Raw genomic sequence first — 8,329 nt, forward strand, 5'->3', positions numbered from 1 at the left:
CCTTTTGCCCATTTAGATACTGATTATATATTTTAGATAGATTATTAATTAATAGATATGATTACTTCTTACAGTGCATTAATTGCTGATTTCTTCTCCCAATGCAATTTCAAACTTCCCTCCTAAAGAAATCTCTTATTTACTAATAATAAAATCTGATTATATATTTTAGAAAGATTTATACATATCTAAATATTGAAAAAGGAATTATGACATCAGCGATTACATGTGGCATACCTTAGAAATTGACACATAGGCAGTTTTACATCAGCTCATAATCTCTTATTATAGATAGTATAGATATATATGAGGATGTCTTCAATGAATGACACGTGTCCAAAACTTTGTTTCTTTTATTATAGTAGATAGATACAAATATTTATCAGCTGTTTTTTTTAATTATGTACTTTTCGATTTGTAATTTACGAAATATTAGTTTGTGTTATTGAATTTCATGAATTTCGGACTTAAGAAAAAGAAAAGGTATTCATAAATAAAAATTGTGATGGCAGTTTGACCATCTTACTTTAAAATTTATTAAAAATGAATATTAAAACGACCATTTTATAATATATAATAATTGCAAGACCTATTTCACGAAACATATAATAATATGAGTAAATTGCTATTTTAGTCCCTGAGTTTTGTCTAAATTTATCATTTTAGTCCAAATAGTTTTTTTTTTGCCTCTGGGTCCCTGACTTTTCCCTTTTGTTGCCATTTTAATCACATACACTAACTCCATCCCAAAACTCTATCTTTAACCAGAGGTATTTTGGGGATTTTCATTTTAAATGTTTTCAATTGCCATTTTGATCCAATTTCAAAAAATAAAAAAAATAAAAAAAAATCCAAAAAATCAAAAAAATTCCAAAAAATTCTAAAAAATAATAAAAATTCTAAAAAATCATAAAAATTATAAAATATCCAAAAAATCCGTTTCGGCGCGAAACGTTTCGAACCCAAACCGTTTCAAGCTGAACCGTTTCGACGCGAACCGTTTCGACCCGTATCGTTTCGACCCGAACCGTTTCGAGCTGAGCCGTTTCGAGGCGAACCGTTTCGACCCGAACCGTTTCGAGCTGAACCGTTTCGACCCGTACCGTTTCGAGCTGAACCGTTTCGAGCTGAACCGTTTCGACCCGTACCGTTTCGAGCTAAACCGTTTCGACGCGAACCGTTTCGAACTGAACCGTTTCGAGCCGAACCATTTTGAACCGAACCGTTTCGAGCTAAACCGTTTCGACGCGAACCATTTCGAGGCACGGGTCGAAACGGTTCAACTCGAAACGGTACGGGTCGGAACGGTACAACTCGAAACGGTTTGGTTCGAAACGGTTAAGCTAGAAACGATTCGGTTCGAAACGGTTCAGCTCGAAACGGTTCGGCTCGAAACGGTTCGCGTCAAAACGGTTCGGCTCGAAACGGTACGGGTCGAAACGGCTCAGCTCGAAACGGTTCGGGTCGAAACGGTACTGGTTGAAACGGTTCGCGTCGAAACGGCTCAGCTCGAAAAGGTTCGGGTCGAAACGGTACGGGTCGAAACTGTTCGCGTCGAAACGGTTCAGCTCGAAACGGTTCGCGCCGAAACGGATTTTTTGTATTTTTTTAGAATTTTTTAGAATTTTTATGATTTTTTAGAATTTTTATTATTTTTTAGAATTTTTTGGAATTTTTTTTTGATTTTTTGGAATTGGATCAAAATGGCAATTGAAAACATTTAAAATGAAAATCTCCAAAATACCCCTGGTTAAAGATGGAGTTTTTGGATGGAGTTAGTGTATGTGATCAAAATGGCAACAAAAGGGAAAAGTCAGGGACTCAGAGGCAAAAAAAAAAAAAAAAAAACTATTTGGACTAAAATGACAAATTTAGACAAAACTCAGAGACTAAAATGGCAATTTACTCTAATAATATAGATAATTGCAAGACCTATTTCACGAAACATATAATAATATAGATAATTGCAAGACCTATCTCACGAAAAATATAATCTATACTTTATAATAAATTAAACCAATTTTGGGACACATGTTATTCATTTAAGCCATCTATTTTTTAGTTTTTTTCTCTTTATCCTACTTAATTATAAATAATTAATATTAATTAAAAAATAATTATAAAATTTAATTTAATATAAATTTAAACAATTCACATAGGATTAAAATCTTATTATGATCAATAATTATTTATTATTTACAAAATTAACAAAATAGGTTGTTGAAGACTTATTTTTTACTTTAAATTTCCATTTCGTAACCATTTAAATTACGAGTGTATTATAATCCCTAATGATTGTTCAAAAACAATATATAAATAAATATATAAATACGTACTATAGCTTAAATATATATTTTTGTATGATAAAAATTATATTGTATAAGATAATATATAAAATAATATTATTGTTGTATAGAAGATCATCTATACCTATACTATATACAGTGGCGAAACTTTACCCGAATGACAAGTGGGAGGGGGGGGGGTCGAAAACGTATATACCAAAAAAAATTTATAGAACCGGGGGGTCGAAAACATATATACCCAAAAATTTCTATACGAAAACCGTATATATAACACTACTGAGCGAAAAGTTCGAGGGGTCGGACGCCCCTCCCCGCCCCTTCTATACTTCGCAACTGACTATATAATAAAAGAAACTAATGAGGGGACACATGTCATTTATTGAAGCCATCTATTTTTTAGTTTTTTCCTCTCTATCATACTTAATTATAAATAATTTATTAATTAAAAGATAATTATAAAATTTAATTTAATATAAATTTAAACAATTCGTATAGGAGATAATATAATATTTTGAAATATTATTAGATTTCAAAATTATTTATCCTGAAATTAACAAAAGACGTACACTAAATATAAACTAATATAATGTAAATGATTTATTTATTTTATTAAACTAAAGTAGTTAAGGTACAATCCATTTAAAAAATGTTTATAAGGGGGTAAACAAAAACATTAATCAATGTTTATTGGTTCTATACTTTTATTTTCGTGTTCAACTCTCAACTCAAATGCGGTATTCACTATGTTTACGTGACATTTATAAGAACCATCACCGCAATCACCCAATCCATCATATATCGAGTATATCCATTAATTTTTTTAAAGATATAATTTTTTATTAGATTCGTTCAAACCGTGTAATAAATGAGATATTTTAAAGATATAATTTTTTATTATTTACTATACAAAATTATATTTTATACAACTCGTGTAATACACCGGGTTTCTAAAAATTATTATGTGTTATCTAAAATTAGATTTATTCAATCTGTATAATACACATAGTATATAAAGATATAACAAGATATAATTTTTTATAACCCGAGGTTCTTAAAATGTAACTTTTTTCATTATTTAATATAGAAAATTAAATTTACTCAACCCGTACAATACACGAGGTTTTTAAAGATATAATTTTTCTATTATTTAATATAAAAAAATACATTTATTTCCAATATAATAAACAAGATTTTAAAGATATATTGTTTTATTATTTGGTATAAAAAATTACATTTATCCAACCCGTGTATTACACAGGGTTCTAACCTAATAATATATAATTGCAAGACCTATTTCACGAAAACATATAATAATCATAAGAACTTTTCATGAAGGCGTGACAAATTGATAAAAAAAAGAAAAAAACTACCTAAGGTTGTTGGCAAATACGTATTAAAAGGTAAATAGCCAATCAACTAGGGACACGTGTCCATAAAAGGTCTCGAATAATATGAATTTAGAATAAAAATCACTTAGACTAAAGGGTATGGGGCCGGCTTAGGCCCGGCCTAGCCCGGCACCGGTCCCCCACACCGCCCCCCATAGGGTCGGCTCGTCTCATCCGTCTCCCACAAGCCGGACTCAACGGGGCTAAATTGTCTCTCCTCATGGCTCATACACACAGCTATACATACATACATATATATATATGTATACTAGGTTAATGCCCGCGTAATACGCGGGCTTCAACCAAAACCATATTATTTACTTTGAAATGTAATATTTTGTACAAACGCATACATTGGAAGAAACAAAGAGTTACCTTCTACCATACACGGACAATTTGGTTTAATGAATGAAAATACATATTCTGTCATACAATTTTAGATTTTACATCAACTGGGCTTTGATTTATCACCGTTCTATAAGAACACCCCAGGAAAGAATGAAAAAAATTGGTCGCTTAACAAACGGATACAGGTCATCGCTAGAAAGATACTTAGGAAGAAGTGGCATGATATTATCACAATATGGTAGCGTCTGGTCATCCAAAGTCTGACATATATAAATAGTCAGTATTGATAATTTAAGAATTATTTAACGATTGAAATAAAACTTACATATAATTTTGGAATTATACATTCACTCATGAGTCAAATCCGGTTTCTAGTTGTTGTAAGACAACTACATTTCCAAATTAATTACATCTTTGAGAAAAAAAGTCAAATCATAAGCAAACCAAAGCTAATTTCTAAGAATATTTCGAACAAATCCATTACACTTCCTTCTTGACCAAACATGGCTACACTTCCAAGGGTCAAATATTGAGCATGCTCAACCTGGAAAAAAAAAAGGAGGTAGTAGTCCAAAAAAAATATCTATAAACTATCATTACTCACATGAAAAAAATTATATTCGTATACCCACAAACTCCAATCCTTCTTTGCCCTTAATGGAAATAAATCATTTATTGATGTTTGAATATGTGATGATATTTCTTTACCCACAAAAAACCCAAACAACCCGACCCGAATAACCCGAAACTTGAAACCCTAACATTAGTTGCCTTTTTTATAGATGCGATCTGATTTGGAGCTTTGTATTTGAAACATTAAGTTTTGAGATTTTTGAATATTATCATACCATATTTATATTAAATGTAGGTATGTATAAATAGTTATAAGAGGGAGTCGATACCATCTGTGACAACGATTGACCAGGTTGACAGAATTTGACACACGTTGACCATTTGAACAGCTTTGATCGCGCCTGACCCGGTTGACCAAGTTGGCCTACTCGCCAAACATCCCCCAATTGCATCCAAACTTGTTAGACAGTCCCCCAATACTACCAAAGATACGACGTTTTTAGTATATAGTATACAAAATTACATTTATTTAATCTGTGTAATACACATGGTTTTCAAAGATATAAATTTTTTTATTATTTGATATATAAAATTACATTTATTTAACCCGTACAATATACGAAGTTCATAAAAATATAACTTTTTATTATTTAATATATAAAATTACATTTATTAAACCCGTATGTTAGTTTGTTTAACTGATAGAACAAAAAAATTGTGTTCATGAATGAACTTCCCAGAGAACGGTTCACTGAACGTTCAGTTATTTACACACCTAGTTAAATAATAAAAATATATAAGAAGATATAAAAGCATGAAAACTTACTTCAAAGAAGATGATTCTCCAAGCTTCCTTTAGGCATGTACTCATAAACCAAAAGCCTATTATGACCCTCTGAACAGTAGCCAATAAGTTTCACCAGATTCGGATGATGCAGCTGACTAAGGTAAGTTACTTCTGTCTGCAAACAATAAACCATCAACATTTAGCAAACATTTTGGTAAGGGTGTGACTTTAGACACGACACAAACCAAACACGAAATTTGTGGGTTTGGGTTTAGTCTAAACGTATCCGGGTAAGTGTTTAAGTCGACCCGCTAACACGTTTAGCTAAACGCGTCATGTTTGTGTCAACTCGACAGGTTTGCAGGGTGACCCATTCTACCCTTTAATTTATTTATTTATTTTAAAATGTGTTTTTGTAATAACTTAAACTATTTGGATATTTTTATGCCAAAATCAAAACGCTTAAAATTAAATTGACATATTTTTAAACATGATTATTAAAAACCTTAAAAATAATAAGCAAATTAAAAAAATTTAGAATATTAATACGGGAACAGAAAAAATCATACTAAACGGGTCGTGTTCGTGCAACCATTGATTACTCATGTCGTGTTCAGGTTCGTGTAAAATTTCCAGGTTAGTGTCAGGTTCGACCCAACAACCCGGGAATACGACCCGTTTAGAAGCCCAACATTTCGCAAATGAGTTTAGGTGATACCAAAATGAAAACATGCATACCAGCCATTCTTTGTGGCCTTGAAAACCTTCCGGTTTAAGCTTTTCGACAGCAATCGCCATTCCAGACCCTGGCTTCGTAGCCAAATGAGTGAGTTCATCAATCTACCCTTTGAAAACATACCTGAACCCTCCTTCGCCTAGCAGACTGTCGGGTCTAAGAGCTATGCCACTTGTCAGATGAGGTGTCTGCTTATTTGGCTTAAACCAATGGGTGACATGTGTCCCCCAATAATGAACGTTTAATCATCCTTAATTTTTAATAATATGTAGAAATGTTAATATAAATATACCTAAAGGGTAAAATGATTAAGTTAATATAATTGGATTTCATGAGCAATAATACTACAGCCAAAAAGTGGCTGAGAATTAAGTTTGGTAATTTAAAAATAAAAATTGAAGGACCCTACCTGTGGAGCATTTACAGCGGGAGTACTTAAAACACCTCCAACCATAGCACCAGATGCAGTAAAATAAGCAGGGCTAGTGTGTCCCCTTCTGACCGAGGTGTTGACTATCTTCTCTATTTTAGCAGGTTCTGTTAAATAAAAAATCAATTTTACAATTGACAAAAAATAGTTTTTTTAAATAAAAACACCAAATCGCCAAATAAAGGGCCAACAACTCACAAAATCACATTCAACATGAATGAAAATATTCAAAAAATTGCATAGATCATAGCACGCATACCACTGCATGTAGAAAAAGATCTAATCCACTTCTGGGGTGAAAAATCTGTTTTAAGCAATGATCCGTCCCTGTGCGTTTTAAAAAAAATTAACAATTAACATTTTTTTTAAATAGCAAATATAGCGTAAATGGATGATATATGGGTACTCTTAGCTATCCCTGAGATATTCAATTTAGTTTGTTGCAGTTATTATCTGAGACCTAAATAATCCAATTATCAGAGTCACTTTTATCCAACATTCCAAATTGATCAATGCCATTCAAATTATTATTTTCATATCGCAAATCCAAACACCACTATGATAAATGGAAGAAAGAAAGATATATATCCTTCAATATCATGTCGATGAAAACTTTACCTCAAGGGTTCTGAAGAAATAGGAGAGCCTACAATCATTTAAATAATCCATTATCAAGTACTATGCTAAGTGCTGCAAACATATTCATGATGTTTTAACAGAAAAATTTCTGCTGATATCACAAACCATTTTCTTTAACATAATAAATATCAGATAACTATTTTGGACCGATGTCCTTGAGAGCGCAGATCTGCTCCTCTCCCATGGCGGACATCACACTCGCAACCAGATCTTTTCCCTCCGCAAATCCATCCTTAATCTGCAACCAAAAATCAAACATCAAACAATCACAACTCAAAATTAGACAAAAATGATTCAACATCAGAAAGATAAAGAACATTCAGTTACCATCTTGCCGATGATTGATGATTCGTAGATGATCTTCAGAAAGAGAAGAGTATTGCGTCTTAAAGATCGATTGAAGGTTGTCGAACAGGATTGAGAGAGATGAAGATGCAGAGGAATTTTGATCTAGGGTTTTTGGCGATTAGGGTTTTCGGTTAAAAGAGGAACGATGATGAATGAGAGAATGAGAGATAACGTATAATTGAAAGCGTACATAGGAAGCTATCCCAATCCTGCCCTTAGAGCCATGCCACATGTACTGCCACATATGCAGCTGAGTTGGCTTAAACTAATGGGTGACAAGTGTCCCCAATGGTTTTGTTTATTATAGATATAGATATAAAGGGGTTCATCCCGTACCTCGCTAGGTCCATCCTCTTCAAGCCCCGCTTACGAGGCGGTGACGAGGCGGCCCATCCCCTTGGGGATGAGGCTCTCCATACCCTCCAGTCTTATGGAAAATGGGGAAATGCTAACATCTCCAACAAAAACGCAAGGCTAAAATATGGAATAGATACAACAGGTCAGGATATAATAGGAATTTTATCTTAATAGGAAGGTTAAGAAACAATCTAGTCTGTAAACTTGTTTAGTAAATGGCCAAGATTAAAATTATCATAAAACTGTTATTTAAACAAGTTGTCCGGGGTTTCAAGGGCATGATTGTCAAATTACCACTAAACTGATCTCGCATATACCCAAAAAACCGTCATAAAAGTTCATTACATTTTACTTTCAGATTGAAGATGACATTCATTTAGAGAAATCCGAACTCCAGAGAAGTTCATGGCGGCCTCG

General features: G+C 32.8%; 1 long non-coding RNA gene across 5 annotated transcripts; it reads right to left on the reverse strand.

Moving 5' to 3' along the window:
- Positions 1 to 4,363: 4,363 nt before the first annotated feature.
- LOC110897759 lies at positions 4,364 to 7,738 on the reverse strand. 5 transcript variants are annotated; one of them, XR_004876146.1, is made up of 8 exons: positions 7,535 to 7,738; positions 7,313 to 7,445; positions 7,187 to 7,214; positions 6,828 to 6,895; positions 6,141 to 6,675; positions 5,442 to 5,577; positions 4,945 to 5,094; positions 4,364 to 4,586 (listed from the first exon to the last, which is right to left on the reverse strand). It is a non-coding gene; the product is annotated as an uncharacterized LOC110897759 (long non-coding RNA). The 5 variants fall into 5 exon arrangements; XR_004876147.1 differs by having other exon boundaries at positions 6,141 to 6,338; positions 6,548 to 6,675; positions 7,187 to 7,445; XR_002568930.2 differs by having other exon boundaries at positions 6,141 to 6,388; positions 6,548 to 6,675; positions 7,187 to 7,445.
- Between the last annotated feature and the right edge of the window lie 591 nt (positions 7,739 to 8,329).

This window comes from Helianthus annuus, chromosome 13 (genome assembly GCF_002127325.2).
Source record: "Helianthus annuus cultivar XRQ/B chromosome 13, HanXRQr2.0-SUNRISE, whole genome shotgun sequence".
Lineage (NCBI taxonomy): Eukaryota > Viridiplantae > Streptophyta > Magnoliopsida > Asterales > Asteraceae > Helianthus > Helianthus annuus.